The sequence below is a fragment of the Leptonychotes weddellii genome, chromosome 5 (genome assembly GCF_054177405.1).
Source record: "Leptonychotes weddellii isolate Sample4059 chromosome 5, ASM5417740v2, whole genome shotgun sequence".
NCBI classification, from domain to species: domain Eukaryota; kingdom Metazoa; phylum Chordata; class Mammalia; order Carnivora; family Phocidae; genus Leptonychotes; species Leptonychotes weddellii.
In genome coordinates, this window is record NC_138373.1 from 23906172 (window position 1) to 23917288 (window position 11117).

The following is an 11117-nucleotide window of genomic DNA, read 5'->3' on the forward strand; positions in this document are numbered from 1 at the left end:
AGGGGAAGAATGAAGCGGGGGAAATCGGAGGGGTAGACGAACCATGAGAGACGATGGACTCTGAAAAACAAACAGGGTTCTAGAGGGGAGGGGGGTGGGGGGATGGGTTAGCCTGGTGGTGGGTATTGAGGAGGGCACGTTCTGCATGGAGCACTGGGTGTTATGCACAAACAATGAATCATGGAACACTTCATCTAAAGCTAATGATGTAATGTATGGGGATTAACATAAGAATTAAAAAAAAAAAAAAAGAACAACTTAGATCTCCATTCCAGCGGTACTTTTGTAAGTGGCAGATTTGAGGACATCGATTACACCCTTTACTCCCCTTTAAAAATTTAAACATCTTCCCTCATTTACTTTCTTTATTTTAGAATTTTCAACAGTCAATTTTCTGTTCTCCACAGACCTTGCCTTCGATGGGAAACTAATCAATAAGAAATTATATTTTTGCCAGGCTATTTTAAAGTAATGTAACCAACATATATTTCTTTCTCATTCGTGGCTTTATTGATTGTGAAATAAAAACAGAAAGCCGATGGAGACTCCAGCCCGCATCCCTGAGACTCCCACTTCATTATGCTCCACCACCAAGAGCTTCATCCAGTGGAGCTCTTTCTCCCGATGTCCTTACTCTGTGTAAGGCTTGCCTCCAATCACCAGCCTCACACCGTAAACTGAAGCTTAGCTAGAAATGAGTTTGTCCTTTGGAATGAGGGGTGGCAGGGTGGTAATTAAGAGCAAAACTCAGGCAGACGGGTTGCACCCACTAATTCTTTCCAAAAATATTTTTTTAGAAGTTATTACTCTTATCATGACAGTGCTAACCCACCTTCTGGCTCCTAAATTAGAATATCCCTTGCAAGAAAATGTCACATTGTGCTGAATAATAAAATCAGAATGAAAGTGAATTTTCAAGATGAATGCAGCTACCATCATTTCAACTGTCTTTTAAAGTACCAGTCAGGATTGGGCGCGGGGGTAGCTCAGTCAGTTAAGCATCTGTCTTCAACTCAGGTCATGATCTCTGGGTCCTGGGACCAAGCCTGCTTCTCCCGCTCCCTCTGCTCCTCCATGCCCCGCTCATTGTCTCTCTCTCTCTCTCTCTCAAATAAATAAATAAAATCTTCAAAAAATAAAAAATAAAATAAAATACCAGCCAGGAGAGCTTTTAAGATATAAGCATAGAGTTAGACATGGATCCATTTCACAGATGCACTTGTATCTGAAGACAAATAAGATACTGATGAAGGAGGGAAAGACAATGGACAGCGAGTACCTCTGACCAAGTGCACATTGTAGGTGCCTGGTGGACCTGACCCAGTTTCTCAGGATGGGGGGAGCAGGAGGGATTCTGCCACTGAGACCATCAATAATATGAATTGTAAAGTTACACACAGATCCTTTATTAAAAGGAGAAATCCATCCATTTGGGACGGTTGCTTGAGAGTACATCAAGTTATTAAATAAAGGCACATACGCAGGTCAGCAGGACATCGGGAGCATGCTGACCGAACACCACAGAGGATATAGGTTCCCAGGACTCGTGTCAAGTTTGACCAAAGGAAGCAGGCAGTAAACGAGGCCTGCCTGGATGTCTGGATGTCAGAGAACTCCACTCCTGGTTGCTCTGCCTATGTACCACCTTACATGTTAATGATATTACAGCAAAAACAGGTACATGCAAATGAAGAGAGAAGTAACAGGATGAGACAACATGATCTAGCTAATTCCATTTTGAGGGTAAATACGGGATAGTGGTTGGGAGGGATTTGTGCATTTATTGTTTCAACACAGTGACTGAACTCCTGCTCTGAGCCCCAGCCCTGCCCTATGCTCTTGGGATACAAACCAAAGATCACCACACTTGTCGGGCATATGTTCTGGCAGGCAAAGGGTGAAATCTCGAGGGAGGTCAAGGGCTGTGGTTAAAAGGGACTAAAATAAGCCTGAACACTTCCTAGGTCCTCTAAGCCCGTAATAACTCCCACAGACTTTGGAAGAGGGGAGTGTGAATAAAATGTTTCCCGCATCCATGCGTTCTCCTCTACCTTACCTGCCATGGAAGCGAACTCCCACCTCCAGGACAGGGAGATGGAAAAGCAGCTTCTCCTGGTGTGGCAGCAGCGGTGAGCGTAAGCTGTGTCCAATTTTGGCAGTTCTCTGCTTAGATAACTCACCCATCCCTAGCTGCCGTCAGTGAAGTCGGAACCTCCATGAAGCAGTTAGGATCAATTCATAGGAGAGCCATCCAAACAGTAAGAACTAGCCCATGCTGAGTCTGCTCTCTCCACCCCTTTATGAGGTATGTATGCATGCCCCCACCTCACAAATGAAGAAACTGAAGCTCAGAGAGAAGTGACTTGCGTAAGGTCTGAGTGACTCCAAAGTCTATGTCCTTTCTTCGCTGCTATGCTGCCCATTTCACCCAATACAACCTAACTCACTAGCATGTGAGAAATAATAAATCAATAAGCTGAGTCTTTAACTCTGTACCTCTCCCCAGGTAGGGCACTGTGGGGGCATGGAATTAAGGTGCAGTCTTTGCTCTCCTGGGACTAACAGTCTAGTTGAAGAGAAAAGGGGAGACACGGGAACAAACACCCAACCAATTTTTAACAAACAATATGGACATTCCACCACGCCTGCCTTATCTTGTGCAAATACTTGTGGCTCCCGGAACGTGCAGTGCCTTTGCACAAACCTGCAATGCCCTACACCCACTCCTCTCTCCCCCTCCCCAAATCCTCTCCATCCCCCAGGAGTCAGCTCCTCTAGGAAGCTCCACTAAACCACCATGCTGCTCAGTTGCCTCTCTTCTATGTATCCTGAGACCCATAGTGCTTACCTCCACCAGGGAACATAATATCTCTAACAAAGAGAGTATCAGTGAGAACTTCAGAAGTCAGGGAGGAAACAAAAGCCTGAGATGGGGAGGTAGAAAAAGATAAAGGGCAGGAGGCACATGTATTATGGTCCAAGGGGGGACCATCTATGACAGGAAACTGATAGCCAGGTAAGGGACAGGAGGGAGCTGGGAACGAGGTAAGACATGGAAGTCAGTATATTCAAAACCCAATTAATCCCAATGTTCTACTTTCACCTCTTTTCTCTAAGTGCTTCCACCCCAGGAATTATATCTGATCATCACAGCTATGAGGTAGGCAGGAGATACTGTCCTTATCTGATGGAAGAAGAAACCGAGACCTTCAGAGAGGTTAGGTGAGCTGCCCAAGGTCACACAGCATAAAGACCCTCAGGCAGCAGAGCCATGTGGTTAAGATCACACAGTCTGGGGTCAGACAAAAAACAGCTCTCCATTTCCTGGCCCTGTGACCTTGAGCAGGAGACTTACTTTCTCTAAGCCTCCATTTCCACAGTTATAAAAGGGGACTAAAACCCTCTACTTCACAGAGTTGTTGGAACCATCAAATGATTCTATGAGACCTCAGTCAGCCCTTGACGTCTGCCACGACAAGCCTTTATTTTACCCATTACCACTTCCACTTTTGTTTAGCCTGAGTCCTCTGCAAAACCATTTACGTGAAACCCTGGTCCCAGCTGTTCTCCAGGAACCTTGGGGCTTCCTCTCGAAACGTGGTGGCCAAGATGATTTTGGACCCCAAATTCCTGAGCTCTTGTCTGACTGCACATCCTCTTCCTTAAAAAGCCACTGGCTTCTCATTTCCTTCCTGAGCTGCCAGGAAACAAATACCAGGGGACTGTTCTACGGAACGGTTTGGCAAATAATTAGTTTGCCTTCCACAGAGGCCAGAGTTCACTGCGGAGATATTTAAAACTCTACTGACGGCTTAAAATAAATATCACAATGGAGATGTCAAAATAGCAGTGTGTTCTAACACATGACATTTGTGGGGGGAGGAGAGAGGGAAAGATGTAAATGGATTTACCAAAATAATCTCAAGGTAAGACCTTTGAGGTTTTGCTACCATAGAAATGTCATATTGTTTCAAGTTTCTTTTTTGCGTGAAGTTTATTTTCCTCCTTTGAGGGCAGTGAAAGGTGTGTCATGAAAAAGAATCAAAAACTTTTCCCAAAAAGAAAGAAAGCATAATTATATTTTCTTAGATCAACTGTAATAATTTTCAGATGTTTTTCTATGAGCTGAACACAATTCCCAAATACAAATACAGCAGTCCCCCCTTACCTGTGGGGATTACGTTCCAAGACCCCCCTCTGCCGCCGTGAATGCTTAAGAGTAGTACCAAACCCTATACGTACTATGTTTTTCCCTATACAGACACCACTGATAAAGTTTAATTCATAAATAAGGCACAGTAAAAGATTAACAATCATAACTAATAATAAAATAGAATGATTATAACAATATACTGTAATAAAACTTAGGTGAATGTGGTCTCTCTCTGTTTCAAAATATCGGATTGTCCTGTACTCATCCTTCTCCTCGTGACGATGTGAGATGATAAGATGCCCGTGTGAGGACATGAAGTGAGGTGCGTGACGCAGGTGCTGTGACCTAGTGTTAGGCTACTACTGACCTTCTGCCCACATATCAGGAGGAGGATCATCTGCTTCTGGACGGCAGTTGCCCACAGGGCACCAAACCACAGAAAGCAAAACAGCGGATCAGGATTGGGTGGGCCCGACTGTAAATCATTTCTCCAAATGGAAGATGTACTGAGTACCCAAGGGATGCCAAGTTCTGGGCTGGGTCTTTTAAGTATTTCTTTCATTTTAATCCTCACAGATGTTCAGTGAGGCAGGCATGATTTCGGAGGTTCTTGAAACCTCTGGTAACCGCTGGAGAACAGGAGCAAATAAAGTATACCAGGATTAAACATGAGTCCATCTTTATCCTGACTCAATGCTCTTTCCAGCACATCTCTAGAGCCTTCTACTCCATCCAGACCTATGAGGGCTAAACATCCAACATTATCAGGCAAGGCAACAAATACAATCTTAATAACTGTGCAGTTTGTGGCTAGTATAAATAAATAAAGGGTAAATCTCAAAGCGAAGCAGCTCTAATAAATACCCATAAACTCACAAATATGTCCTCTTCCCCTAGCCTACCTGGCATAACCTTCTTCCTTATCTCCTACCACTTCCCACTTGGCCCTCTAGGTTCTATTAAACACCAAATCTCATAGACTGCCCAGAGCTATTCATGTCTCACATCACTGGGCCTTTGCAAATGCTGTTCCTTTTTTCTAAATGCTCTTCCTCCACAATCTACTTGGTGAACTCCTGTTCACCCATCAAAACCCTGCTGAAATATAACCTTTTGGAAAAAGTCTTCCTCATCCCTCTCCCGCTCCTACACCCAGTGGAATTCATGAGATGCTCCTCCATCCTCCCTCTCTCTCTATCATTCACCTGCTCACATTTTTGTGATTATCACAGTGTTTGGGGATTTGTTCTCTTGGTTGGATGTTTGGCTGGCTTGGCTAACAAATCTGTTCATCTCACCAAAGTGACTTTCCTGCGGGTGGGAGTTATGCCTTAATCTACCTCTGTGTCCCCATACCCAGCTCAGTGTCTGAGTCAAAACAAGCATCTAATTGAATTGAATGCCAATTGGAAATGAAAACAAATATCGCAGAGAACTAGGAAAAAGAGGACCAAGTGCTAATGTTGTGAATGTCTATTACAGGGCAATCAACCAGACCATGTTTTCCTAATACAGATTACAAAGCTGGCACAGAGGCAAGACGGCGCAGCAGTGGGGACTCATACTCTCTGGACATCTGCTGGGTGTCTCATCTGATCAATCCCCGCCTTGCCTAGCTGATGATTTCATCTTTCACAAGTCGGAGTACGCGGCAGGGGAAATGGTTACTTGGCACTAAATCCTGGCAACAAGGAAACACGGGTTGATAGGAAAGGGGTGGAATCCTTGGGAGAAAACAAACAGGCACGGAATCTTGGAGTTAATGACAGTGCAGATAAAGAAGAAAGAAAACAAGCATTCATTAAACACCTACTGTATGCCACCACTTTGTATGTGTTACTGCACTTAATTCCACGAACACCTCAGAAGGTGGGTCTACATCTCTCCCATCTGCCGAAAAGCAGAAAATGCACAAAGGTAAAGTCACTTGCCCAAGGTCATCCTGTGCATATCTGTCTGCCTGCAAGCCTCCGGCTCTAACCTCACACCATGTTGCTGAGCAAAAAAAGCAGGGTGTTGCCTGACCTGACAACCTGGATCTGAAGAGAAAGTGGCATCCCTCCGTATGGGCCAGGGGATGCAACAGTGACAACACTCACATCCCACAATCACAGAACCATGACACAGTAACAGTCCTTTCTTGGAGCCTAGGCAGCTTTCTAAGGTAGGTGGCCACCGTCCTTTGGTGGTGGCTCAGCACTCATGGAGCTCATGGGACCTCCATCTCAACAGACGCTTCAGGGTGTGCCTCTGTCAGGGAAAAGGCCCTGGGGGCGTCCCACACTGCTAATGACATGCCTCCGCCCAGAAGCAGCACGCATCACTTCCATGCACAAGACCCAACCCAACCTCATGCTACCGGCAGAGAAGCCCAAATCTCTGCCCGGGAGAAAGGACCACAAAGAGTGGCACATCTAAAGTCCCCACCACAGCAGCTTCCATAAAAGTGAGAAAGAAAGCTTCCAGGGACAGCAATGACCACCTGACAAATCCTGCCTCAACATACTGGCCAAGGAGAGAGAAAATGCGAAAACAAAAAATTCACAACCAGACAGCAAAGCTCAAGTAAAGAGAAAGGGGATGCTCTGCGTGGGAGAATTTGGTAGAGATTCACAACCAAGAATCACCAAGCATGTGGGGAAGTTTGGTGCTATGAACAATGTCGCCCGGCCACAACTCAAGAAGGAAGTGTTGTGCAAAGTGAATGGGAGTGTCTTAGTCAGCTGGTCGCTCTCTCAAAAACGCCATAGACTGCCGGGCTTGAACTCCAGTTCTGAGGTTGGAAGTCCATGATCAGGGTGTCCCCATGCTCACGTTCCTGTGAAAACTCTTCCTGGTTGACAGAACGCACTTCCTCATGGAGAGAGGACACTCAGTCTCTTTCTCTCCTTATAAGAGCACTAATCCCATCATGGAGGCCCCACCCTCATGACCCCATCTAAACCCGATCACTTCCCAAAGGCCCCACCTCTTCATACCATCCCACTGCAGGTTGGGTCTCCAAAATATGATTTGGGGGAGACACAAACATGCAGTCCATGATGACAGGGAGGACCAAAGAGCTGCATCTGCCCGTTCCTTTTTTACCATTCGCAGAGAGAAGGAAGACGAAGTATGACAGGAATACACAAGATCTCCCTGAACGCTCTTATTTGAAAAGCTATGAGTAAAATCTGGAAAGTTGGATGCAGACAAGCATTGCCTTGAAAATAGACACAGGCTAGTATGATGGAAAATGCACACTGAGCCTTTGCCACTGAGCTGGGGGGACTTACAAAGTTAACGAACCTCTCCAAGCCTTCATTTCTTGTATGGGCAATAGGAACAACATACAGTCTGCCTCAAAGGGTTGTTATGAGGATTGAGAAGATTCTACAGTAATGTGCTGGTCCCAGGGCCTAGCAAAATGTCACAGCAAGGAAAAGAGTAATAAAAACAGGAAGGATGATGATGACAAGAAGCCCTTTGGTGGGATGAACATCAACTCGGTCATCCCAAGAAACTTCAATCTTGGCTCTCTGACCTCATTTCTCACCATCCCATTCTTGCCTGAATTTTGCTCCATTCCAGCTACACTGGACTTTTTGCCCTTCTTTGAATGTGCCAGGCAGGCCTGTGCCTTGGTGCCTAGGCACTTTGGGGTTCCCTCTTCATGGAATGCTCTTCTCAGGATCTGAGCAAGTGTCTTGCTCAAGTGTTATTTACTCATTGAAACCCCCCATAACTGCCTACTTGAAACAAAAACTGCACTCTCTATCCTCTTTCCTTTCTGTTTCACATGGCCCTTATCATCTAGTATACAAAATAACGAACTGATTTATTTTGTTTATGGTGTGTTCTGCCCTTTAGAATGTTTGCCCAGACTTAGATGAACTCCCAGCCTAGAAGAACAGCAGGCAAACAGTATGCACTTAGCATCATGTGTTGTTTCGGCTGCTGCTGTTATTACAGTGACTTCGTATTTCTTTTCTCTGATCGGCTGCTTACTAATTTTAGATTTTAGGGACAGGGAATTCCTTATTTCTAAATTCTGGACATCCTACACCTTCTATACCTTTTATGCCGACATTCCAAGACTCCATGAGAAAACATCTTGAAGAGTTCATTGTCAAAGTGCAACCCGCTCTTCCCACATTGTCCTGCAAAGGCCTGTCCCTACTTCAACCTTACATCACATCCTACTTCTTGAGCTTTGGAGCTGCCCAGACATCTACCCATGGAAGGTGGCCACATCCAAAACTGTCTGAGCCTCACAGAATCATCGGCATACGTTCCAGCTAGTGTCGTGCCTCTTCAACCACGGGCCCATGTGTGGCCATGAACATCAGCCTGGCTTTACACACCTTGTACTCTGTGCTTTCTCAGGGGCAAGGGGTGTTCTTCAGTTAAGCTGGAATACAGCTCGTGTGGTTCTGCACAAGTAATATGGAAGTACACATATTGAGTTCTCTCAAGTGCCCTTGTACTCGGTGAAAAGCAATGGTTTGCAAGTCGTTATGACATCCAAATTCCTGACGATTTCTGACTGCTTTTGCAATGTGGTGACAAAACATGGAGGTCATTTTAATATCAGATTTTATTTCGATGAAAATATCAAAATTTCCAGAGGTAATGGAGTAAGTATCCAGCTACAAATTATCTGGGAGGTACACCTTCCATTCCCTTCAGGAAAAAGGGCTCACAAACACTGGGCACTTTCATAGTACCAGGCCCCATGATGAGCACCTAAAAAAATGCTATCCCATTTCCTGTCCACTGTGAGGGAATGGCCAGGTAAGCTCCACTGGCTCCATTTCTCAGATCTAAAAATGAAGGTCCAGAAAGGTGAAGGTCATTGCACAAGTGCATGCATTTAGTCAGAAGTGGGACTAGAAGCCAAAGCTAAGTGTGTGTGACTATAAAGACTGTTTTTTCTACTACAAAGGATGGGAAATGGGAAAAACAGCCTGCTCAAAAAATAAATGCATGGGAGTACTGGTAGACCTTCTCCTGTGTGATCCCTGAAGGAGCTGCTCTGAAGCCACCAAAGCCAGGACAAGGGGCTACATTGAGTCCAGGTAGGCCCTCATCTCATGTAGGAATTAACAGCTGTCCCTAGTCAACGTAGTTCATTGAAGGCATTTAATCGAATCCATTTATCCATTATTAATTGGTCTCCACAGGCCAACAAAAGAAAGGATCTGTTCATCCACTTGACCTAGGGACTAGCTCATCCTTGATCTCAGCGCTCTCAATGGATCATCCAGAAGAAGAGAAATCCTCCAGGCCATGGCTGAGAAACAGCATCTCTCCACCAGAGCTGGCAGCTTTGTGAAAGCCATCAACTTAATATCGTAAGAGATGAGGTGAGGCAAATGGAGGGTACAGTACTGGAAAAACCCAAAAATAGACAGGGAGAGCATAGCAGCTTCTATTTCCCACATTGCTCCAAAACAGTAGCATTCTCTCAACATGAATGTCTTGAGAACCAAAGCACCTTTTCCTCAGCCTTGATTTTTAAATGGCTGGAAATATAGGGAGACAAGAGTGCTGAAGAATCTTGGCTGAGAGTCAAGTCTTGGCTGGGGGGGCGGGGGGTCTCAATCCCAAGCCCATTGCATACCAGCTTCAGGACTTGAGCAATTACTTAATGTCTCCAAGCTTCAGCTTCTTTATCTCTAGAAGAGGAATAAATCTAGCATCTCCCTGTCATCAGATCGTGAGTGCTAAATGAAGAAATACAGGAAAGCTCTTGACACAGGGCCCAGCACACAGAGAGTACTCAGTAAATGTTGGCTATTACTTTCAAGAAAGAAAAAGGTTAGCTAGTCTATAAATTTTATAGGCCAACATCAGTACTGGAAACAACTCTTTGCCATACCCGAATCTTCTTTGCTTGATCGATACGCTTATGATTTCTAAATGTAAAGCTTCTCTTAATTCACGGTGTGGGGGTCTGTGGGGTAGTTAATGTTCCCCAGGACACTTCTTCCCTCTGCACCCTGCTTGGGTCATGTTCCTCCTGGACAATCTCTTCAACATTATGGTCTTAGCCATCTACACATTCCCTCAAATATTTATTATGTATTAGCCGCCAATCACTGTGCTCTGCATATGAAGTTAAGGCACCATATATCCTGCTCATCTCCACCTGGATACCCCAGATACCTGAAAACCAAAGTGTCCAAAACTTGACTTTCCATCTTTCTCTTAAAACATGGCTTCTCTTCTTGCCTTCTTTCTTGGTCAGTGGTTCCACCAACCACCCAAACTGGGAACATTCTAGACTTTCTTTCATTCCCACATCCAATTGATTCCCAATTTTTATGGGTTCCAGGTCTGAATGGCTCTCCCAGCCTATTATTCTCCATTCCCAGCTGATTCTGCTTCATACTTGGCACTCACAGCATCTTCTCTCGAACACTACAGCAGCCTCCGTGTGGTCTCATTTCCTCCAGTCTCACCCAGCAAAGCCCCACATGCGGCCCAGAGTCATCCTCTGAAACATGATTATGAATCTGCCAATTTCCCATTTAAAAACGTTCAAGGATTCAGGAAACCTCCAAAATAAAATCTCTGCTCCTCAGCCAGGAAGGCCCACCCTGATCTAGCCCTGCCTACCTACTCAGCCCTATCTGTGGCCATTTCTCAACAAACCCCTTCCCATGACATGCCACTGCCTACCTGCAAGTCCCCCAAAAGTCTCTTCCTACATCCATGTCTTTGAATATGCAGTTCTCTGTGTTCACAATTCCCTCCCAGTCCTTGGCTTCTCAGCTCACCCTCACCATCATCTTTCATGAGTTCAAATCCCCCTACAGGCCTTTGCTGATTACCACTCCCCAGGCTGTGTAAGGTCTCCTTCCTATGTTCCTTCTATAATAAGCATGACCCAGTATTGTAACTTGCTCTTTTTTCTTCTTTCGCTAAACCCCCAAAACCAGACGGTCATCACTTTAGGATAGAGATTCTATCTTTCTTATTT

General features: G+C 45.1%; 1 long non-coding RNA gene across 2 annotated transcripts in view; it reads right to left on the reverse strand.

Moving 5' to 3' along the window:
- The window catches only part of LOC145721574 (uncharacterized), a 424011-nt gene extending 421206 nt beyond the window's left edge, over positions 1-2805 (reverse strand). The window contains exon 1 of one of the 2 annotated variants that reach the window (XR_014145330.1): positions 2057-2798. This is a non-coding gene — a long non-coding RNA (uncharacterized LOC145721574). Of the gene's footprint in view, positions 1-2056 lie in introns of both variants that reach the window. The other variant, XR_014145331.1, reaches the window with a different exon arrangement.
- Positions 2806-11117: the final 8312 nt, after the last annotated feature.